This window comes from Gopherus flavomarginatus, chromosome 2 (genome assembly GCF_025201925.1).
Source record: "Gopherus flavomarginatus isolate rGopFla2 chromosome 2, rGopFla2.mat.asm, whole genome shotgun sequence".
Classification (NCBI taxonomy): domain Eukaryota; kingdom Metazoa; phylum Chordata; order Testudines; family Testudinidae; genus Gopherus; species Gopherus flavomarginatus.
In genome coordinates, this window is record NC_066618.1 from 254,423,889 (window position 1) to 254,449,385 (window position 25,497).

General features: G+C 42.5%; 1 long non-coding RNA gene across 1 annotated transcript in view; it reads right to left on the minus strand.

The window, feature by feature from the left end:
- Positions 1 to 25,497, minus strand: part of LOC127045459 (uncharacterized) — a 96,944-nt gene that overhangs the window by 69,305 nt on the left and 2,142 nt on the right. Inside the window, exon 2 of the long non-coding RNA XR_007772733.1 lies at positions 13,480 to 13,800. This is a non-coding gene — a long non-coding RNA (uncharacterized LOC127045459). The remainder of the gene's footprint in view (positions 1 to 13,479; positions 13,801 to 25,497) is intronic.

Here is a 25,497-nt window from a genome sequence, read left to right on the forward strand (position 1 = left end):
GACTAACAGACGTTTTGGAGCATGAGCTTTCTTGGGTGAATACCCACTTCGTCAGATGCATGTGCCTCAGGTGGCACATGACCAGAATTCATCACTGAATTTGGTCCACTGGTTGGGTCATTAGCTTCCCTGGCTTGGGTTAGGTACTGACAGAGAGTGTAACCTGAATGCTGATCCATGCCCCCAGCAACTATTTATTCTATAGTCTCTAGTCTTCTTCTGGCTAGGACATATGCAGATAATCATCATTCTTCTTTGCAAAACTAATTATCTCCATGTCTTTTTCAGAACTCTTCCCGCTGGCTTTGTCTACTTTAGAATCTTATTCAACTAAATAAGTCAGAATGCTTTTCTGGGTTACCAGTCTGCCAATACTAGATATTAGCCACTTGGCACAAAGCCAAACTGAAAATAGGCACATCACTCCGATGCTGATTGAATAAATTTCCTTGCAAATAAAATATCAAACACAGTGGCTCATTAGGTTTTGGAAATATTAGTTCCATTAGTACTATTTGGAAATGAAGTAGAAGAAAACATTAAGGATAGAAACTTAGAGGGACTGGTGGATGTGCGTAGTCTATAAAATCAAAGTTAAAGTCAAAGCTGCCATTTGAAAAGGAGGAATCTTGTTATGAAGTAAGCCTTAGTACCTGTAGTATCTACCAGACATGTAAACTAACTTTCTGCAGTGGTGCATTTTGAGATTGTCACATGGAATGCTAATAACCATCTCCAGAGACAGACTCTGACTAGCCTCTCAAGTCAAAGAAACAAGTACATTTATATTAAAACAAAGGTTGAAGGGTAAAAATTCTGAACAGTACTTATCTAGTGATGTTCATCCATACATCCCATGGTGGTTTATTAAGGTGGGTAACAATATTATCTGCCTTTTAACTGATGGGGAAATTGAGGCACAGAGGTGTTTTGCACAAGGTTATACAACATCAATGGTAGAGCCAGGTTTGGATGACATGCTAAGGAAAATGCCAGTGTCCTGTCTGCACTACAGCTTCCACTGGTGGAGCTGCATTGGTGTGAACTATAAGTCCCATTTTTTGCCAATTTGGTCATAAAACTTACTTCAAAGCATTGTGACTGTTTTCTGCACTAAAATTTTTAGCTGTGGTAGAGTTAGCTGGCTTCTCTTGCTCTGTCCCCAAATTGGTGTTGAATTCAGTTGTCAAGTTGCTGTGGCAGTGGCAAACAAGAAGAGAAAACTCATTTTAACAAAGTGTTGTCAACCTTGAATCCCAACAGAAATCAACCACACTTCGTTAAAATCCCAGAATGCACACTGCTCAGCAGATAAGCAAAGGAGCATGGCATATCCTGTGAGAACTCCATGCCCTCAGTACACAATAAGCCACTGCCATGTGTATACAATGATGTACATTAAAAGAGGGCACACTGTCCCAGGCACACACTACTTGTGCAGCTTGCATATTGTGTGTTACCTGATCTGCATCAAAAAGCTAAGGATTACGCCTTCCATGTAGACAGGCCCTTAGCTGAGCCTGTCCAATAGCGATAAGAGTATCTGGAAAAAAACCCACAAATTTCCAGGAAAAAAATGGCCTTTCTCCCCCCTCATTTTTTTTCACAAGGCCAGTATGGATAAATTGGAAATTTGGGGAAAATTTGTAAAGAAATTGTCATATGAAATATTTGCTCTCAGAATGAATAGTAAAAGAGGAAGGAAAACCTTGAGCTATGCTAGCATTTCCAAGAATACATTAGTAACTTTAAATTATATTATACTCATTTATGAGAAGGCTAGTTTTGTCTATAACTGTTACACTTGCTGTATATATGATGATAATGCACCATTAAAGAGTCTGGTTGTTGTTACTATAAAGTTTGGATATATGCTCAGATTTATTGTTGGTCCTTAATATTGTGCTCTGCTAACTACATAATGAGAACACTCATCTTTGGAGCTTTTTCTCTAGAAATATGAGTTTCTTCTGTATCTGCATGTTAATATCAGGTCAGGTCTATTTACATAAGAACATAAGAACGGCCATACTGGATCAGACCAAAGGTCCATCTAGCCCAATATTCTGTCTTCTGACAGTGGCCAATGCCAGGTGCCCCAGAGGGAATGAACAGAACAGGTAATCATCAAGTGATACATCCCATCGCCCATTCCCAGCTTCTGGCAAACAGAGGCTAGGGACACCATCCCTGCTCATCCTGGCTAACAGCTATTGATAGACCTATCCTCTAGGAACTTATCTAGTTCTTTTTTGAACTCTGTTATAGTCTTGGCCTTCACAATATCCTCTACCAAACCATTCTACAGGTTCACTGTGCACTGTGTGAAAAAATACTTCTTTTTGTTCGTTTTAAACCTGCTGCCTATTAATTTCATTTGGTGACCCCTAGTTCTCACGTTATGAGAAGGAGTAAATAACACTTCCTTATTTATTTTCTCCACACCAGCTATGATTTTATATACATACTATTTCTGATATCCCAAAGGATAGCATCTTCTTTTTTGTTTACAACAATATTGATGTTTTCTATTTTCAACATCTTATATTTTTTCCTATTTTTCAAAAGGCAAAAAAATACACAAGTACCTTAGTGTGCACTTGCAGATCCATCCGTATAACTAGATTTACTTGTCATTATTTGAATAATAACTAAAGAATTTATACTTTTTTATTTCATAAATATACCATGCAGTACTTTAGGTGCTAACTAAATTATCCATAATACAATTCTCTTTCTTAAAGAAATATATAAAGTTTAGTTTTGATAACTCAGTAACTACTGCAGATACTTCAATTTTCCCCAAGATTTCTGTTTTTTTTTCCTGTAGTAATTTTTTTCCCCTTTTTTTATCTTGCTTTCAGAATATCTGCAAACTTTACATCCCTGCATGCCAGTGGGACAGCTGCATATAACAAGGAACAGCACCTGTTGTCAAACATGCATGAATATTCTGTTATAGGTCCAGTCCAGGAGTTCACAATGTAAAACAGGAAAGGAACTGCAATGGTGGCAACCAGTGTGGGAGAAACTAAAGGCTTGATCACGCACCATTCGCAGCAATGGGAAAGCTCCCCCATTGATTGCATGGGAGCAGGCTCAAATCCTGAAAGAGGAAGTATGGTATGGAGCTGTAACTTCAGCAGAAACTACATTTCAAAATGTAAATCTCTTAATTTTTCCTCAATAAAGAAATTAACAGAGTTGGACTACTTTACCCTTTGGGTAAGTCACAGGTAGACCCAATTATATTTCTCTTGCCCATTGATGTTGATGTCATTCAGCTGTCTCTGACTTGATTTTTTTTATCCTTCCCCAAACAGGTGTTGCCCAGGACCTTGATACAATAATTAAAGTAATGTATTTTAATATTCTAACTTTGACTCTTCTCAGTGAGAAAAACTACTGTTCTTAGCCATGCAAATTATATGTGAGCCTGGGATGCATAAACAGGGGAATCTTGAGTAGGAGTAGGGAGGTTATTTTACCTTTGTATTTGGCACTGTTGTGACCCGCTGTTGGAATACAGTGTTCATTTCTGGTGCCCATAATTCAAGAAGGATGTTGATAAATTGGAGAGGGTTCAGAAAAGAGCCATGGGAATGATTAAAGCATTACAAAGCATGTCTTCTAGTGACAGATTCAAAGAGCTCAACTATTTAGCTTAACAAAGAGAAGGTTAAGAGGTGATTTAATTAAGTCTACAAGTATCTGCATGGGAAACAAATATTTAACAGTGGTTTCTTCAGTCTAGCAGAGAAAGGTATAACATCATCCAAAGGCTAGAAGTTGAATCTAGAAAAATTCAGCCTGGAAACACAGCATGAATTTTTAATAGTGGGAGTGATTAACCACTGGAACAACTTACCGTAGGTCATGGAGGATGCTCAATCACTGACAATTTTTAAATGAAGACTGGATGTTTTTCTAAAAGAGATGCTCTAGGAATTATTTCTGGGATGTTTTATGGCCTGTGTTATACAGGTGGTCAGATTAGATGATCTAACACAGTGGTCTTAACCAGGGGTACGTGTACCCCTGGGGGTAGGTGGTGGTCTTTCAGCGAGTACATCAACTAACCTAGATATTTGCCTAGATTTACAACAGGCTACAGAAAAAGCGCTAGTGAAGTCATACAATGACCTGTTTATACTGCTCTATATACTATACATTGAAATATAAGTACAATATTTATATTCCAATTACTGGTAATTGATTTTATAATTATATTGTAAAAATAAGCAAGTCAGCAATTTTTCAGTAATAATGTGATGTGACAGTTTTGTATTTTTATACTTGATTTTGTAAGCTTTTTTAAGTGAAGTGAACCTGGGGAGTACGCAAGACAAATCAGACTCCTGAAAGGGTTGCAATAGTCTTGAAAGGTTGAGGGCCACTGATCTAATAGTCCTTTCTGGTCCTTGAATCTGTGGATCCTACTCATTACATGCTTGATGATTTGTATTCTGATTTCTTCAGCTATTGTAGCTTGTACAGCCCATGAATAAACCCTGGCATCAACTATAGTTGGCCTTGCTTTACACTGTGTCATCCTCATGTTGTGATGAGTCAGTACAGGTATTTGTTTTAGATCTTTGATTGTAACTTTTGGCTAATTGGAAATGCTGCATTGAAAGTGTTTAGCTTAAATATGATTTTAAAATGTTTTAAAAGCAGGCAATCTGGATCATGCTCATTAAAATGAGAGAGTCTACTGAATTTGACATAATAATTGAAGAAATTCAGCAATTTTAATAGAACCAGTTCATGAATTAAAGATGGATAATTAAGGCAAAGAAAATGGGGAAACTCAAACAGCACCACATTTGAGTTCAAGTGATGTCCTCATTGAAGTGCAAGTGACGACCCCTTGATTTAATACATAAATTATTAAGAACTTGATTTCCTCCCCATCCCCTTGATTCAGTACATTAATTTGAATGTTTTCCAATGAGCTACATAATGAAGAAAAGCAGGGTTCTACATAAACAACATTAAATTAGAAACTGTCTTCAGCTAACATGCACTGAGGTGAACTCAGCATGTTCTCAGAGAATGTTTTGGTTCACTTAGCAACTGTTTGCCATAGAGACTCTATTGTCTAGGGATGAATGAATGCAGACTTCACCACACTGCTCTGCTAAGCCTCATCTCTTGTGAACTGGAATGAGAAACATCCCATTCCCTTGATCTGACCATTAGTTCACCCTGGCAAAGATCGTGATCTTCTCTGTCCCACCAGGAAAGGGAAGCAACAAAGCTGGTTTGCCTGTGAGAATGCCTGAACTCTTTAAGGTTTCAGCTTGCCCAAGGACAGCAAACTATTCAACGGCCAGGCCAACTGCTCTCTTGCAAGGAGCCCATAAGAGCTGTAGGGTGTGTGCTGGTGATTCAGTTGGCAGCATTCTTTCCTGTGAGTACAGAACAAGTATTGCATTAGGAAGGATTATGTTTCTGGAGATGCCATTTTTTAACTTTTGTATTTAAGTCCAACATTTTTTCATTAAAAAAATATCAAAGATCTGATTACTAGAATACTGTATAGAAACATACCATAAAACTACCTGGCACATGTTGGTCCTTCCTCCCATTACTTCAAATAGGAACAAAATTATAGCCAATATGGCTATTTTAGAACATTATTAATTAGAAAGATCCAGTAGGAGCCCAAACCTCCTCACAATCACCTTCCTTTCCTCTTGAACAGAATGGTCTATTTTGCAGGATATTGAATATGCATTTGTACCATGTGTGCTTTGCTCACCTTACTTTTAGTATGGCCATCCCTCTAAAGGTCCGTCCCTTTGAGGCCACCATATTGTAACTGAAGAACTCCGTATTCCTGGAAGTGTGATGTTAGAGTGCGCTGATGGAGAACTCCTCATAACATTGCATCAATACTGTACCATTGTATGTGTGAGACAGGGACTATTTCTACACTACTGAGCATAGGCTGGTACAGCGATGTCAACATAGCTGTGCCGGTATAGCCCCCGAGTGTAGACACAGTGTACCCCTAGTGTAGACACAGTGTACACCTACTGTTTTTCTGCCAGTGTAGGAACACTACCTCTCCGAATGACATTAGCTAAGCTGCCCAAAGTACTCTACTGCACTGGGGATTCTGTCTGCATAGCTATGTCGCTGTGAAGTATGAGTGGGTTTTTTCCCCACCCCTGACCAACCCCTGGTATAAGTTTAAAGCATAGACCAAGCCTGGCTTTACTGGTCCAGGACAACACACACCTGGGTACTGAAGAACCTCCCAGAAAATGCTGTTGTTTTTATAACCCATGACAATGTTCAGATCATACCACAAAAAGGTTTCTTGGTGGACAGGATGATCCCTTCTCCTTACAACCATATTTTCCCTTTAACCTTTTCCCAATGCCCCATAGTTTCAGGCAACAATTAGGATAAAAATTTCTGTTCTTTTAGCACATTTCAAGCAAACACCTGAGCTACACATCCCTGTTTTTGCCATACAACTTGGAATCTTCTTTGTCTGATGAGGATATTTGTTCAGCAAATCTAAACTTAATGTCAAGACATGTTTAATATTGTAACAGTTGTTCTCCCAACTTTAACTCCCTCACAACAGAGCACAAAGGGCCACAAAATACAAGGACCCTTCTTATAGTTCTACCAATGTGTTTCTTTCTTAAAGTAGCTTTTTAGATATAATAGAAAATGTAACTTTGTTCCCAATACCCATACAACTAGATCTACACTTTGCTATTCTGTATTGTGCTTAAGTACTTGTTGATGCGGTTCTAAGTTTACAGACAGAGAAGGGAAGAATAATACATTAGCCAGCATTTCGATTTTTCTGAATAATACTTTTCGTTAAAAAATTCATCTCATCTAGGTACATAGCAGCAACATTCTTTCGGCTTCTAAATCGTTTTTTTGTAATGTATTCTAATAACACGACCTTGCATGACTGACATTAAAACAGAACTATTCATCAGTCATGCTGTATTACAATATTTAGATCACGTGGTTATGAAAAGAGGTTTCTACATAGCCTTAAAATGTAGATCACAGTGAATCTTATTTTCTGGTAACATATTCCTGAGCTTTTAATTAGACACCATATGCTCACGTGACAAGAGTACTTAAGATATTCCTACCTAAGGGACAGATTCAGTAGTCAGAGCAGCACATAACTCCCACTGAACTCTGTGGGAGCTACAAACAAAGCACATCTGAGGAAAAGTTGTGGTCCTTTAACAGTTTTTCTGGAGCTAACTGACAGCAACTCAGATATGGGTCCAAGGGATTCCCTTGGATCTGTGGAAGCACACACGCTGCTGAGCCATCGATTTCAATGGAGTGCCCCATGGGCACAAGGGTCTACCTGCAAAAACCCAATTGCGGGATCAAGGCTTGTTTTCCTATCTCTCTGCAATGATTCTTTAACAGAGGGATGCTTTGAAAGAGGGAGATTAATGAGACTGCACTAGAAGGCATATGTGCATTTGCTTACATCTATAAAAGACTTGGTCAATGCTTTGGGCACTGTACAAATCAAACCAAGTAAAATTAACTGGGTCCAAAAGTCACAAATGGTCCCTCCTCTATACCCAGAACAAAGTACACCCACAGCTTGCGTATGTGTGCACACCACTGGACATCCTACTCCTACTATCCCTAACATTTCCTATCCCAGCATCCCTCAGCCTCTGAACATCCCTCCCACTCCCTAGGGAAACATGGGTCTTGCCGTCTTTCCTGAAGGTCACCAAACTGAGTAACCAGTGAATTAAAATGTCCTGCATAGATTAACCAAGTGACAGGAAATTGCACACGTACTGCAAAGTTTTACTCTTTTCCTTGGAGACAGAAGCCTCATGTTACATTAAAGGAGTTCACATGGCTTACTGTGGCTTCTGCCTGAAAGCACTTCTTTTTGCCAGTGAATTAGGCCTTGATCCTGCAAAAAGAACCATGTGGGTCAATGGGTCTCCACAGGAATCTGTCAGCATCACTCTCTTTAAAGGATTGAGGCCTGAATTGGTTTTCCTTTGGTCAAATCACAGTAACCTGTTGAAAACTATACTTACCTCCACTAGCTCATATGATCATCCCCACCACAAACACACACGCTCCTGAGCTGATAATCACTGCCTCTGATTCATTCTACATCTTTAAAAGTTTCCTAGCTTTGGAATCTTCTGTTGTTAACACTGGCATCTTGATCCATCCAACAGCAGTTTTCCCTTCTCTTATATGCTAGCATAAAATCCACTGGGGGAGCAAAGGTTATGCCAGGAATTGCAGACACAAATGAGTGTAATTCTGGTGGGCTTCTTTTCCCTAGTTGGTTTGTACTTCAAACAGTTTGTCGGCAGTAATCTGTGCTTCAAGTTATGACATCACAATGAGTTTTCTTTTTACTCTTCCCTTCTGTGTGATATGTAGAATCTGGTCCATTTCAGCTCATTTGTGAAAAATGTTTTTTGAGTTATAAAAAGGAACCAGTGCATAAATATCCCCTATCCTACACGACACAGAACACATCTACATTGTCAAAAATAGAAATGTAAATGAATGGTTACCAGTCATCCGAATGCAAGAAACCAGGTGGTCCTTGCCAGTTGATGGAGGCTACATGCATTCGCTCCTATTATTTCATGCTATTTTGTTTTTGTTTTCCCACTGTGAAAATAGCTATATGAGTCAATAGTAGTTCCTCCAGCTGGCAATAATGTATGTTGCTTTAAATTCCTACCAAGGAGCGATCATTTGTAATTTAGTCATGCTGTGTCATTCCACCACAAACAATGTGGCCTAACACATCATTTACAATATAATGATGCAATAGAACTGATCTGGCATTGTATACAACAATTTGGCTCTTGAAAGCTACTGCCCATCAATACATTGCAGCCATCAGACAAGAGACAGGGGAAACGGCACTGGCTAACAGATGCATAAAGAATGTTTGTGGTCAGAATTTTTTAACAAGCAGAAAAAGCATTGTGTCTAGAATTAAAAATAGATATTTCCTTCTTTACAGTAAGAGCCTTTGCCTTTATGTAGACTCGGTGCCTTTCAGAGTTATAACCATCTTCAAGCAAAGCCGTGCCACCTTTTTGCTGTTCTGACCATTGTTGCCTGGAGGGCCCACACTGATTGCTCAATCAAGGCAAACTGCAAAGAATGGGGCAGATGAGTCCCCAGCTGGTGGTTAGTCTAATAATTAGATTCACCAAGCCAGCAACAAAACAGCTTCTACAGAGGGGAGGGAGAGCTCAGTGGCTAGAGCACTGGTCTGCTGGCCAAAAGAAGGCTGAGGGGGGATATGCTCGCCCTATATAAATATATCAAGGGGGTTAACGTTAGGGAGGGAGAGGAATTATTTAAGTTTAGTACTAATGTAGCCACGAGGACGAATGGGTATAAACTGGATATTAGGAAGTTTAGACTTGAAATTAGACGAAGGTTTCTGACCATTAGGGGAGTGAAGTTCTGGAATAGCCTTCCGAGGGAAGTAGTAGGGGCAAAAGACTTTCCTGGCTTTAAGACAAAGCTTGATAAGTATATGGAGGGGATGTTATGATAGGATCGTTAATTTGGGCAATTGATCTTGAATTACCACCAGACAGGTCTGCTCAATGGTCTGCGGGGAGATGTTGCATGCGATGGGTACTGAGTTGCTGCGAGAATTCCTTCTTGGGTGCTAGCTGGTGACTCTTGCCCACATGCTCAGGGTTTAGCTGATCGCCATATTTGGGGTCGGGAAGGAATTTTCCTCCAGGGCGGATTGGCAGGTGCCCTGGAGGTTTTTCGCCTTCCCCTGCAGCGTGGGGCACGGGTCGCTTGCTGGTGGTGTCTCTGCAGCTTGAGGTCTTCAAACCATTTTTGAGGATTTCAATAACTCGGTCCTGGGATAGGGGTTGTTATAAAATTGGATGGGTGGGGTTCTGTGGCCTGCCTTGTGCAGGAGGTCAGACTAGATGATCAGATTGGTCCCTTCTGACCTATGAGTCTATGAGTCTATGAGTCTATGAGTCTGCTAAACCCAGTGTTGTGACTTCCCTCCTTGAGGGGGCTACTTAGGAATCTGGGGCAAAATCCATACTTGGTCCCAGTAGTGAAGGCAGGGGGCTGGACTTGATGACCTTTCAGGGTCCCTTCCAGCTCTAGGAGATTGGTATAGCTCCATATATATATATATATATATATATATATATATATATATAGACACAATACCTTACTGCAGCAGTTCTCAAGTTTCACTGCACCACAACCCGCTTGTGACAACAAAAATTACTGCACAACCCCAGGAGGGGGGACTGAAGCCTGAGCCAGCCTGAGCCACACCGCCCCGGGTGGAGGGCCAAAACCAAAGCCTGAGCCCTTCTGTCCCAGGCAAAGGGGCCAAAGCTGAAGCCCAAAAGCTTCAGCCACAGGTGGTGGTGGGGGGTAACCTGAGCCCAACCACCCCAGGGCTGAAACTGAAGCCTGAACCCCAGGCAGTGGGCTCAGGATTCAGCCCAAGGCCCCAGCAAGTCTAATATCAGCCCTGGCAAACCCATTAAAATGGCATCGTAACCCACTTTGGGGTCCCAATCCACAATTTGAGGACTGCTGCCTTACTGGTTACCAAGAAACCAAAACCACAGTCCCCTTAAAGCAGTCCAGCCTTACGCTTCCACCCAGACAGTTCCACCAAGTCCAATATGGTGAGGATTACTCTTATTCACCATAGATAAAGTTCTACCAATCCCAAAAGATTGGACACATTACCCCAGGTCAATGAATGTTTCAGACTTTACCCAAATACACACTTACAGCCAATTCTTATTAACCTATTAAGATTTATTAAAAAAGAAAAAGAGTATTGTACATACAGATATGAATAAAGTTCTTAGGTGAGTTTCATAGTAGAGATGGTGAGCTGCTGAGTTGCAAAAGTTCTTTCAGAATCAATTCCAGAGGTTATAATCCAATAGGAAGTCCATGTGCAGAGTCTGTACACATTTTTCCATGAGAAATACCATGGTAATCCAGACTGGCACTGGAGACTGCAGTCTTGCATCTCAAGCTTCTCCTGACCAAGGTTAAGCAGATTTGAGATAAAAAAAAGGATCAGGTCATAGCGGGATCTGCTGAAGCTCCTGCTGCCAGGGTAAGGTACAGAGCATGTCCAAGGGGAAAGTATGTGACAGGGACTTTCCTAAAACCTGCTGATCTCTGAGTGCCACCTCGGATTCTGATGGCTGCTGGAGCAATGCCAGGGGATCAGCCCTGCATAGGATGGGCCTAGGATCAAGGGATCACAAAGGCCAGCTGTGCATTCCCCTCCCGAGATGCCATAGCTGATTATCAGGGTTGCTATTTGTAACCTATGTAATGTGAGCTGGGATTCTCTTGGCTAATAGGTACTGGTTAAATATGAAACCCCTTCATTTCATAAAAGGAGATCATCTGTTAGTGGCATTATGTCTGGAAACCTATGTCCCTGAGGAAACAGACTGGACCAAATTCACTGCTTGCATAGTTGATTTCAATTCAGTTCATTCAATTCCATTGAAATCAGTGGGCATGCTTAGGTCATCAGTGCTTTGAATTTGCCTTCTACTCCACTCTAACTTGGACTGTAGCTAGACTACTTTTAGTGATTTCAACTAGACCATATTTCCTTAGTTTGCTTATGAGAATGTCATGTGGGATTGTGTCAGAAGCCTGTTGATTTATATCAGTAATATAGACTTAGCAATGGGTCTGAGGCTTTACCATGAATTTGCTTACATGTCTGCATTCTTGTCCATTGAAATTCCCTCTCTGCTGGCGCTCGTCCCAAGACACATGTCCTGTGTTTTCAAGCTGGAGAATTCATCTCGAATATTTTGGACAAGCTGTATTGAGGCAGCATTCTACAGATTGGCTGGTAGAGAATTCCCTTCAGAGCATTGTAACTTTTCCCCAAGACACTGCCATTGTTATGACTCAAAGCTTTCCTTCCCCAGAGAGTTCTAAGCATCACCTCTTAAAAGGTCTCCTTTCAACTTGCTTGGTGTTTAAGCTGTATTTTGTCTAGAGCCTTTCACACAAACTATTTCCAAATACTTTGCAGAGTTAAATATTATAATTAAGGTATAAGAACTTGCTCTGTCAGACGATCTTGTGAACCAGGGTGCTGTGTGTCACTGATAAGCAATTTGTAGGCATTCTCAGAAGTGCAGATTCTGGCAATTGGATGTTGTATTTGTTTTATAAATGTAAAGAGTCTTTACTATTTTATTACTATATTCAGTGCATCATATCGAAGCTACACCATCCACTATTCATTCAGCTCACAAACTAAATGTGGATAATTAAGATTGGATAATCTCAGTATGATGCCATCTGTTACAGTATCACAGGACAGTGCTATTTCATTATTATCTTTCATGCCACTTGGCACTCAACTGTGAATTCTAAGGCCCATAGGGTTCAGGATTGGGGCCCAAATGACATTTTGGTTGGCTCTACATTGCAGCAGTTGGACACTCAATAGGTAAACAGAAGATAACAGTGGAAAATAGTCACGTGTAATTAAAATAATTAACCAGTGGAAGGCAACAAACCTGTTATTACAAAAATAGAGTTGAAAATGCATTTCTCTGCAGCCAACAAGGCAAGTCTGTCTCAGAGACACAGGAGATTAGAAACTCATCTATATAGTACTAGCACACTTCTACTGCAAAAATGTCCAAACTAGTGGACTTTACATATCATTATAGTGGTTTAATGTAATGTAATTATCAAAGGAGGCTGTTAAAAATGTCTTGACAAAATAGTTTAGAAGATTTTTATGACCCAAAGTGCTTCTTTATGCCAAATCAGCAAAAAGCACAATCAATACACTCTTGTCAGAATATTTAGCCAAACAGTGTCTTTTGAGGTATCATATAAATACAGGTGGCATGCTAATCATCAATATCATTGTTTGATGTATGTATGGGTTGTATATAGAGAGTTATGTGTGTGTGCTGGAAATATGTTTGTTTTAGAGGCAGTGGATAAATAAAACTGCTCTACATAAAAGAATGTGGAGTTACTAATGTGCCTGGCTTTATTTAAATGAAAGTAAAGCTACATATAAGGTAAACAAAGTGATTAAGACAATCAAAAAAGAAATTTGGATAAAGAAGGGGCTTGGTATCCGCACCCTGAAGAATTTGCAGCAGGGCCGAGGAACTTTGTCAGGATTACTTCTCAGAGCATACATTTCAAAGATTTTTCTGGACTATAAAAGGGAAGAAAGAGAACCCTTTAGTTTCCCATCACTTTGGGGACAAAGGGAACAACACCTTCTGATTCTGTGAACGGTGGATCCTCCTACCTGAAGGACTGGACTTGCTGACAGCTTAATGTAAGTGAGACTCTGTTTTAGACAAAGATGTAGCTTGCTAGAATTAAGTTTTAAGTCTGATATTTTTGTTTTGTTTGTAGCCCTACCTGTCTTTTTCTCATAGACTCATAGACTCATAGACTCTAGGACTGGAAGGGACCTCGAGAGGTCATCGAGTCCAGTCCCCTGCCCTCATGGCAGGACCAAATACTGTCTAGACCATCCCTAATAGACATTTATCTAACCTACTCTTAAATATCTCCAGAGATGGAGATTCCACAACTTCCCTAGGCAATCTATTCCAGTGTTTAACTACCCTGACAGTCAGGAACTTTTTCCTAATGTCCAACCTAAATCTCCCTTGCTGCAGTTTAAGCCCATTGCTTCTTGTTCTATCATTGGAGGCTAAGGTGAACAAGTTTTCTCCCTCTTCCTGATGACACCCTTTTAGATACCTGAAAACTGCTTCTTATACTTAGTATCACTTAAATCTCTGCTCTTTATTAATAAACATATTCTTAGTTTTACTAATAACCATCTAAGTACTGCTGTAGTTAAAATAAGGTGTGCTTCCCCAGCTGAACCAGCAAGCTGGTCTGCATTCTGTCTCTGGAGCCAGGGAATTGTTTAGTTTCTGTGTATCTCCAGTGAGAGGGACTGGACACTGCAGAAAGACACCTCCAGGGAATTGGGGTTCACTGGGTGTTACCTGGAAGGCAAGGTTTAGACTGGAAGAGTCTCAAGGAGTTTATTAGTAAGGCAGGCAGACTGGTGTGGCAGGGAGCTGTCACATAGTCTAACCTCCAGGACTGCTCATTCTTGCTGAGGCAAAGTAGTAACACAGTGGCTTATGGCTTTGGGCTCCCTGAGGACAGCATTACAATTTTAAAAAAAATAAGCATTACTAAAAACTAAGCATTACTAAATATGAAAGAGATGTTAAAATAGCATTAAAGTTCTTGGTCTTCATTTAGAAACCTAGGTACAGCATCTCATATGATTTTCCATTTAACTCCATGCCATCAGTGAGGCCCTTTCTCAAACTCTTTGATAGTCTAAAGTGTTTCTTAAATGGGTTAATGAGAGAACCCAAGATAAATATCCAGAGACAATGGCCAGATTCTTATCTCAGTGACACTAATGCACACCCATTGACTTCAATGTTGGATAACCAGTTTCCTCTGTATCCTCTCATGGCAAGATTTCTAGCCATCAAGTGCCCTTAAGTAGCTGTCGAAAGGCAGGTAGAGATGCTCCTAACTTGATTAGGTATAACAGGCCATCAGCAACATATGACACTATGACAAGTGATTCATTTCCAAATGGGGGAATCCATTCCTCTGCAGAGGGCCAATTCAAGGTCTATATGCACTTCTTAAGACCACTTAAATCTAATTTTGAAAACTTAAGCAACTTTTAGCTTAGGCATAGGCTAGGCCCAAGTTTGAAGGAGCACTTTGACCATCTCTGTATTCTCCTTCCTGCCTGATTGTTCTTCTGTTGGCCCTTTGCAAGTGGTTGAATTTTAACCTAATGTGAAGCTCCCATTCCCTGTTCTAGTAATGCAAAAAGCTACAAAATGACCAATGTGAATGTTAAGTTACTTGTGCTAAAATGAGATTGTCTTACCAAGAAATTCCCTTGTTTAAAAATATCAGGCTATGCTGGTTACTTGATAAGCTCCATGACTTTTGCATCATTTAATAAAATGAGATTGTTTCCTGTTTATGCAATTCCCTGAATTGGTGCTATATCTCCTCAGCATCCAGAGTCTCGCCAGAGATTAAACTACACCACTCTCATTATGGTCCAGTCTTACATGGGTGGTTCACCACCCAAAATTGAAAAGTTCAATGAATGTGAATCTGACAGCCCAGTAACGTTACTTCAAAGATAAGGTAAGGGAATACTTCACAAAAATGGCAGCTGCCATTGTCAGGCACCTGAGAAGCTGGTAGCTTCGTTTCTGGCTGTTAATCATTATTTAGTATATTTTATATTTTAAAAAACTGTTTATGAGTGATTTGGACTTGTATGGATTGGATCTAGTAGCTAGCACAGACTTTCCATCATACTACAGTTTTTCTTTAAAGCCTAGTACCATAGGTCAGTGGCTCTGATTTGTCTTGTGTACCCCAAAGTTTCACCTCATTTAAAAACTACTTGCTTACAAAATCAGACATGAAAATACAAGTATTACTGAAAAGTTGCTTACTTTCTCATTTTCACCATATAATTATAAAATAAATAATTTGGAAATTAAATATTGTACTTACATTTCAGAGTATAGTATATAGAGCAGTTTAAACAAGTCATTGTCTGTATGAAATTTTAGTTTAAACTGACTTCGCTAGTGCTTTTTATGTAGCCTGTTGTAAAACTAGGCAAATATCTAGGTGAGTTGATGTACTCCTTGGAAGACCTCTGCGTAACCCCAGGGGCACGCATACCCCTGAGTGAGAACCACAGCCTTAGATAATTTAAAATCAGTGATGCACAAGGCTGTGCAGTGATTGCTCAAGTGGGCGTGCAATGTTTTGTAATAGCATTTTAATGGGAATGTTGCAAGAAGACTACTCCAATAAATGGTTTTACGAGGTTAGGAAAAGATCAAGGAAATGGTTCATATTCCAGCCCCATAGTCTGAGGGTCTGGTAGACTCTCAAATCTCAGCTTTGTAAAACAAACAAACAAAACTGTGCAGCCGCTACTTGTGCTTCAAGCATTTTATTAAATGTTATAACTAGAGATGGGCAGGAACTGGAACAGCAGATGAGACACCTGCTCCCATCTGCACCTGGTGATAGTTGGATCCGGATCTGAACTTTGCAAGCTGAGCTGCAACCTGTTGTGTCCCTTGCTCTTTACAGAACAAACCTAATAGGCACAGTGGGGTTCAAATAACCGTGTTTAATAATCATACAGAACGTGCAAGGCCTAGCTATATATGCACACTGATGCTCTGGAATGGATCTGGTGGCTTCAGAAACATAGACGGCAGGGAGGCCTCCCAGAGGACTCACAAATTATTTAAAGGGATACTACTCAATTCCTGGATGCTACATTGCCCTGTGTAGAGTATACAGCTTACAAGCCTGCCAGACAGCTATGAAAGACGGATCTTGAATCAGACCACAAAGTGGCCTGGTCTTTCTAGAAAATGGATCCTTTTAAAAGTGTACAGCATCATCAGTTCTAGTGAAGAATTATTAGAGATACACTGAAATTGTTTCTGGAAAAGTGAAGCTCTCATCTCCACTGTGGAGATTGCCTTACTCATTTATTAAGCACCCTAGAAAAGGGTTGGTTGGCAGGTTCCCAAGCAGTACTTGAACTTGAACTTGGATTGATTTGAAAAAAATATTCATTGGTAGTAAAAACGGTGGGCCAGATCTTAGGTTGGGGTAAATCAGCCTAGGTCTATCAATACTGATTGACAACAGCTGAAATTTGACTGTGTGTGAAATATGAAGTGTCACAGCAAAGAGAACCCCACAGCTGGCCCAAGCCAGCCAACTCGGGCTCACAGGGCTCTGATTGTGGGGCTGTTTCAATGCTGTGTAGACTTCTGGGCTAAGGCTGGCGCCCAAGCTCTGGGTCCCTCCCACCTTTCAGTTGTCATGAAGTCGTACATTCTAAGTTCATGCCAGGGCCACTTTGGCATTTAGCTGGCCAGGGTTCAGGGTATCAGAAAATAATTTAGAGACACTTTCTCATCCCACCCCTCAAAGTTTGAGCCCTGAATATATGTGTATCAGATTAAACATTTCTTGCTGTTACACCCCAGTTCTATTCAGGTTTGATCTCTCCAGATAGTTTGAAGTTTCTCTAACAGACTCTTGTAACTAAGGGCTTGTCTACATCAGAAAGTTGCAGCGCTGGTGAGGGAGTTACAGCGCTGCAACTTAGGAGGTGTACACATCTGCAGGGCACCACCAGCGCTGCAACTCCCTGTTTGCAGCGCTGGCCGTACTCCCGTTTTGTCTCGGGTGTAGAGGATCCAGCGCTGGTGATCCAGCGCTGGTAATCAAGTATAGACACTTACCAGCGCTTTTCTTGACCTCCGTGGAATAAGCAGGTATCCCAGCATACCTGAGGAAGCCTCTGGTAATCAAGCTGGTCTCCTTCCCCGGTTTGCTCTCGCGTTCCCCGAACCCCGAGCAAGCAGGTCTCCTTCCCTGAGGTTTGCAGGGGGGTTCGGGGAACGCGAGAGCAAACCGCGGCGAAGCTGGTCTCCTTCCCCGGTTTGCTCTCTCGTTCCCCGAACCCCTGAGCAAGCAGGTCTCCTTCCCTGCGGTTTGCAGGGTGGTTCGGGGAACGCGAGAGCAAACCACGGCGAAGCTGGTCTCCTTTCCCGGTTTGCTCTCGCGTTCCCCGAACCCCCCTTGAAGCCGCCCAACAGCGCTGCAGTGTGGCCACATCTAACACCACTTGCAGCGCTGGTTGCTGTAAGTGTGGCCACTCTGCAGCGCTGGCCCTATACAGCTGTACTAATACAGCTGTAACAACCAGCGCTGCAAAATTTTAGATGTAGACATGGCCTAAGTGCCAAATACACTAACAGCAGTTTAGATAAACTAGAGTATTGTAGAAAGCTAATCAATACTTGCCTCATTCTGCGAGAGCGTTATGCAGCTCTGCATAGTGTGAAAGCCACTGCTACACTTTACAGTAGTGCCTCTCAACTTAAATGTATTCATTTTAGAATGGCTTTTTCTTTTCCTGCCAAAGGCCATTGACACTTGACAAGATGCATTAGGGTTTATAATAGACCAGTCCTAGCATCATAATTGAAACTAGAGATATTGTACATTAAAAACAATTATTTTAAACCCAGATAAGGTTGATGGTAAGGGAGAATCAATTTACATTGGTATCAGAGCTGAGATCCCTATATTGTAGTGACAGCAAACCAGGAGCATGACACTGAACCCACAGAATCTTAAAGAACATGGGAAAAGCTGACTTGGGGTAATATTTTCAAAAGCTCCTATGTGATTTAGGAGCCTAAATCAAATCCATTTTCAAAGATGATGTAAGCTCTTAGGAGTCAAGTCTCATTGGAAATTAATTTAGGTGTCTAACTACCTAACTCGGGCACCTATCCTTGCAACAAAGCCAGATGCCAACTCTGTCCACATATCTATTCAAGGGACACCATCATAGGACCTAATCACATTAGCCACACCATCAGGGGCTCGTTCACCTGCACATCTACCAATGTGATATATACCATCATGTGCCAGCAATGCCCCTCTGCCATGTACATTGGCCAAACCAGACAGTCTCTATGCAAAGAGTAAATCACCACAAATCAGACCTCAAGGATTATAGCATTCAAAAACCAGTTGGAGAACACTTCAACCTCCCTGGCCAGTAGATTACAGACCTAAAAATCACAATTCTTCAACAACAACAACAAAACTTCAAAAACAGATTCCAGCACGAAACTGCAGAACTGGAATTAATTTGCAAACTGGACACTATTAAATTAGATTTTAATAAAGACTGGGAGTGGGTGGGTCATTACACAAACTAAAAACTATTTTCCCATGCTAATTTTTCCTCCTATTGTTACTCACACCTTCTTGTCAACTGTTTGAAATGGGCCATCTGATTATCACTACAAAAATTTTTTTTCTCTTGCTGAGAATAGCCCATCTTAATTGATTTGTCTCATTAGAGTTGATATGGCAACCCCCATCTTTTCATGTTAAATATTGTTGTAGAGGCATTGGTACATGAGAGAGACAATATCTTTTGATATTACCTTGTCTATCTTGTTTCAAGAAAGAAGTTAACCCTTTCACACCCAGTGGTTAACCATACAAGATAAAAAGGGAAACTGAGTCACACACACAGGCGCTGGCTTCCTCTAGACCCCAAGGGTGCTCAACCCCCACTCTGCCCTAGGCCCCACCTCCATCTGACCCTTCCCTCAAGCTGCCATCCCCGCCCGCCTCTTCCCACCCTCATCCCTACCCCACTCCCTTCTTCCAAGCCCCCACCGTGCCTCTTCCTGCCCCTGCTCCACCTCCACCCTGTTTCTTCCCACCCAGTACTCCCCTCTCCCCTGAGCGCACTCCCATCTCTGCTCCTCCCCGTCCTCCCTGGTGCCTCCTGCATGCCCTGGAACAACTGATCATGTTGGGCGGTAGGCGCTGGGAGGGAGGGGGAAGAGTTGATCGGCAGGGCTGCCAGTGGACGCTAAGCAACCACTAATTTTTTTCCGAGGGTGTTCGAGGGCTGGAGCACCCACAGAATCAACACCTATGGTCACACACATTCCTTTATAAAAATAAATCAGAAGTTTCCCAGTACTACATATATGGTAGAAGTAGGCTTATATGCCAGTCTGACAGGGAGATGATAATTGTCATTTCTTACAGATGTACCGAAGGGAGATTATGCAGCAGAAGAATCAAAGAATTTCTTCTTCCACTTCCAACAAGGGTTCAAGTTACAGAAATGACTGACTCTAAGCATCCTCTAGGAAGAGCAGGTCTTGAAATCTCTCAGGAAGAAGTTACTCTGCTCTGCTCCTGTGTATGTGTGATGGCCAAGACTGAGGGCTTGTCTACATCAGAAAGTTGCAGCGCTGGTGAGGGAGTTACAGCGCTGCAACTTAGGAGGTGTACACATCTGCAGGGCACCACCAGCGCTGCAACTCCCTGTTTGCAGCGCTGGCCGTACTCCCGTTTTGTCTCGGGTGTAGAGGATCCAGCGCTGGTGATCCAGCGCTGGTAATCAAGTATAGTCACTTACCAGCGCTTTTCTTGACCTCCGTGGAATAAGCAGGTATCCCAGCATACCTGAGGAAGCCTCTGGTAATCAAGCTGGTCTCCTTCCCCGGCTTGCTCTCGCGTTCCCCGAACCCCGAGCAAGCAGGTCTCCTTCCCTGAGGTTTGCTGGGTGGTTCCGGGAAGGCGAGAGCAAACCGGGGAAGGAGACCAGCTTCGCCGCGGTTTGCTCTCGCGTTCCGCGAACCACCCTGCAAACCGCAGGGAAGGAGACCTGCTTGCTCGGGGGTTCGGCGAACGCGAGAGCAAACCGGGGAAGGAGACCAGCTTCGCCGCGGTTTGCTCTCGCGTTCCGCGAACCACCCTGCAAACCGCAGGGAAGGAGACCTGCTTGTTCGGGGAACGCGAGAGCAAACCGCGGCGAAGCTGGTCTCCTTTCCCGGTTTGCTCTCGCGTTCGCCGAACCCCCGAGCAAGCAGGTCTCCTTCCCTGCGGTTTGCAGGGTGGTTCGCGGAACGCAAGAGCAAACCGGGGAAGGAGACCAGCTTCGCCGCGGTTTGCTCTCGCGTTCCCCGAACAAGCAGGTCTCCTTCCCTGCGGTTTGCAGGGTGGTTCGTGGAACGCGAGAGCAAACCTGGGAAGGAGACCAGCTTCGCCGCGGTTTGCTCTCGCGTTCCCCGAACAAGCAGGTCTCCTTCCCTGCGGTTTGCAGGGTGGTTCGCGGAACGCGAGAGCAAACCGCGGCGAAGCTGGTCTCCTTCCCCGGTTTGCTCTCGCCTTCCCCAAAACCCCTTGAAGCCGCCCAACAGCGCTGCAGTGTGGCCACATCTAACACCACTTGCAGCGCTGGTTGCTGTAAGTGTGGCCACTCTGCAGCGCTGGCCCTATACAGCTGTACTAATACAGCTGTAACAACCAGCGCTGCAAAATTTTAGATGTAGACATGGCCTGAGGCTTGAACCAGCAGCTTCTAGAGCTGAAAGCACAAGACTGGAGCGTGCACTAGGCTTTCTAGCTGGGCTCATAGATTTTAAAGTCAGAAGGGATCATCATGCTCGTCTAGTCTGACCTCCTGCTCATTGCAGGCCACAGAACCTCACCCCCCACTCCTGTAATAGACCCCTACACACAACCTCATAATAGCCTCACATCCTTTACGGATCAGGCACAGAGGAAGCTGCATAATATAGTTATACATGCTCCTGGGAGAAAGCAGCAGGGGACAGCTCAGGCAGTAACAGTCTCCAGGTATATGAATTGTTAGTGATAACTGTGGTGTGTGTTATGATGAATAGCTTCCCGATGGTGGAGGGGGGTGGGGTATAGTATGATTGTGTATAGAGATGTAGAGAATGCTGCTTTCAGGAAGTGCTTGATGAGTGAGCACAGTAGATGTGGAAGAAGGAATAAAGCGTGAATGTTGTCGTTTCTTGGCTCTGCACCTTTTTATGCATGAACACTGAACAGTCTGTAAAAGGCATTTAGAAGACCCTCTATCTCATTGTCATCCTTCTCATCATCTTTTTAATTGACTTCACTAAATAATATATGCAGGCACGCACACACCCCCTATGTTACTATATTCGGTAAAAAATAAAACAGTAGGAAGATGACAAGCTAGGACTAATGTCATGGGTGTTTGATGGGAATAAGGGATGAATGATCTTTTAAAAGGCCACATTAGCACTTTCTTTTGTCTCATAATCTGTGTGGTTGTGTTGCACACTGCCTGCTGCCAGTGGTTTCTAAGGTGCTTTGAATGGCCGCTAGAGCTGGTCAAAATATTTGTCACAAATTGTTTTGCTTTTGCTATTTGACGTCTTCCTATGAATTCTGTGGACAATCGTTACGTTGGTGGTGCCCATTCCCAGGCTAAATAGGAGGAGGAAAGAGCACAGAGACATAGCATATTACAAGGATTATGTAGTTAGGTCTTGTAACACTCATAAGAACGGCCATACCAGGTCAGACCAATGGTCTGCTAGCTCAAAATCCTGAATTCTGTCAGTGGCCAGTGCCAGGCACTTCAGAGGGAATGAACAGAATAGGCAATCACTCAGTGATTGCCTCTCGTCCACTCCCAGCTTCTGAGAATCAGAGGCTAGGGACACTCCGCATATGGGGCTGCATCCCTGGCTATTAGCTCATGCTCCTACAAAGAAGGCAAATATCATTATCCCCATTTTACAGATGAGAAAACTGATGCCTAGATAGGTTAAGTCATTACAGAACCAGAGTTAGCAGCCAGGTCTCCTGTCTCCCATTCTCATGCATACTCCACTAAAACACAGTGCACCCACTCCTACTGGCCCAAGAAGCTCACTTAAAGTCTCCATGCCTCGGTGTTTCTGCCTGGAAAATGGGGATAATGATATGTGAAGGACCTGGACCCTTCCAAATACCTGTGTGAGCTTACAGCTGAACACAAGGGGTGAGTGCATCTCACTCTACTTAATGCAATGGGCAAGTTGGCAGATGGTGCAAGGCAGTGAAGCTTAGCACAGAGTCATCTGGGACAGAGTTTGGGGATCTGACAAGCAGGATGAGTTCTGTTTGCAGGCCAAAGAGACGGATGTATTGCAACAGAGGCAAAACCTGAGGTTTGAACTAGTAGATTGGAATGATGGTAACCCTGTGCTGGCTGGTCAGAGGAAAGATGCCCTGTATTGAAATATCTATCACAGCATGTAAAGACTGATCTCCAGCAGTGTAAATTGTTGTAGCTCCACTAATTTTCACCAGCTATGGCACTGAATTTTCATCTTTAAAACTCACTTTACAACTCTCTCTTTTCCTCTTTTTTTTTTTTTTTTTAGTATTCGTGACATTGGTTATAACCCCTCACACAATGTTGCTAGGTAACAAAAATCTAGGTTCCTGACACAGTCAGTTTACTAAATATACACTAAAATGAAAGGTAAAATATTGACACTGGGTCAAATTCACTCATAGTGCAAGTAAGCAAAAGGAATTCAGCTGAAGTCAATAGACTTGTGCCCCTTGATGCAAGGGCTGAATTTGGCCCACTATGTAATGTTGTTTCTTTATCTTTGGTACAATGTTCCTATCTTATATGTATTGATAGTCACTCAGGTATCAGACTGTGCATGGTCTGCTATTTTTATTGTCACAAAAAGCATTGTGGAAAACGAAGTGGAATGTCCTTTCAAATGAATGGAACCTCCAGCTGTACTGGATCAACATATGACTGGTTTGACCTGGGCTATTTTAGGAAGAATTCCCACAATTGCACTAGCTCTTATATAGGAGGTCAAATCATGATCCCATTTTATAGATGAGGAAACTGAGGCACGAGGGGGGAATTAGTTGCCCAAGGTCACCCAGCAGACCTGTAGAAGAAGTGGAAATTGAACGTAGGTCCCTTGAATGCCCATCCAGGGGCCCTGGACAGAAGGCTAGCCTATTTCTAGTCTCACTAACCCCATGCATTCCCTCAGAATTAGCAATAGTGGGAGCATAAATGTGGACTAGCTATCAGTATTTTCATCACTTTCCTCCTAAGGCACACCAAATGCACTTGTGGATTCAGCTCGCCCTCATCTTTATTTTTTTCCAGTTGGAGGCATCTAAGCATTCAACCTATTATTCCAGTCTGTCTCTCTACAGATTCCACAATACAGTGCTGCCTCAGTTTACAGTTCGGAGATCTTATCTCCAGGTTATATAGCCTTGAAATACAAACTGGGGGGCAAAGGGAAATGGGGTAGCAAAAACTGAACAGACATCCAGCACCCCTATAGTCTATTAAGGTAAAACTCTTTGCAGATGAAGCGGAAGAGATGGTATTTTATTATCCTTCAGTCAATGACTTATCTACCAGACTAAAAGAGTCACCTGTGACCATAAAAAAGAACAAAGTTGCCTGTGCACAGAGTTGTTTTAACAGGAATGTCTTTACAATGAACCTGCACAGCGAAGTGAGAGAGGAGAAACGGAAAGAAAGTCCCAAATTGCTTCATTGTAATTAAAGGGACCTTCATTCACTTCAACTGAAGATACATTCCATTTATTGTGACATTTCCCTCTAATTATAGTGATGAGTGGCTGCATAAGTAAATTCAGCATTTCTCACTTACCTGGTCAGCAGTAAGGGTTGCACCTTCCCAGCCTTCATTCCAATGCAAAGGAATCACAAGGAGGAGAAAAGAGTTCAGACTGCTGCCCCAGCAGAGGTGTAAAATAAAGAGGGGCGACCAAGTTTCCCACAGCCCCAGGGAGTGAGGATGGGTCTCACTGGCACCCCCGCACAGCACCGGCGAGCGAGGAAGAGACCCACCCTGATTCCTCCTTTCAATCATATCTCTACCTGGGACCTGTGTTCTATGAAGCATCTTGTGAATGCTAATGACCAAAAGAAGATGGGCACTTCAGGAGCCCATAGGTGTGGAGGGTGAAGCTGAGAGTATCAGTGTTTCCCACATGTTGCACCTTGCATGACTGTGCATGGTATAACTGCAGCTCTCAGTCATGTGAGGAACATTGGCAATTACCATCTTCACTCCCCATGGCTGCAGAGGGGAGGACTTCAGCTGTGTGCATCTTCTCCCCTCAGCTACTATGGGGAGTCTATGGAGGGACTGATGAGGAGGCCCTACAATTTCTCCAGAAGCTGTGGGGGTGGGGAGGAGTGAAGAGCGGCGAAACGCTGCTTGTGCTGATGGCCTGTACAACTCCTAATTGTTTTGTGATCCTTTGGAATTCAGGAGACTACAACGAATGTGAGTTGTTGTTGTTGTTGTTGTGATGTATTGGACTATTCAAATACTCATATTTACCCCGCTTAATACACCTAGTTACTTGTCCTCTGGTTCTCCAGCTGAGAACCTACCAGAATGGCACAGTGCTGGGGGAAAGCTTATCTGTGCAGGAGATGGAGGTTCCTCAGGGGGCCAGTCCAAATCTGGTGAATTCATGGACTACTGCAAATCCTCACTCTTTTCTACTCCAGCTGCAAGGGGCATGTGTTTGACCTGCCCCCTTGAAATAAAAGCACACAGCACTTCATAAGAGCAACAACATCCATATGCAGTTTTTCCTCCTGTTTGGGAGAGAAATGGAGATCTGATGGACAGGGGCCAGCCAAGTTCCTTAATTCTTCTATGGGCAGTGCTCCAATAACATGATTACAGGCCTGGCATAAGAAACTAGATGCCAGTAGAATAGAACACAATCAGCTGCCATGAAGGCTATTGGAGAGAACTCGTGTGAACGATATCTCCACAAATACATTAAAAGACACAAACTGAAAAATAATCATTGTTTTCTTACATCAGGAACTTTTAGTGGGTGACAAAAAGACCTAAACAGTCTAGTCTAGCTCATGTTTACATGCTCCAGATATAGGGTTTTCAATGTCAAAGTTTAGACAGAAAAAATATTTAAACACACACC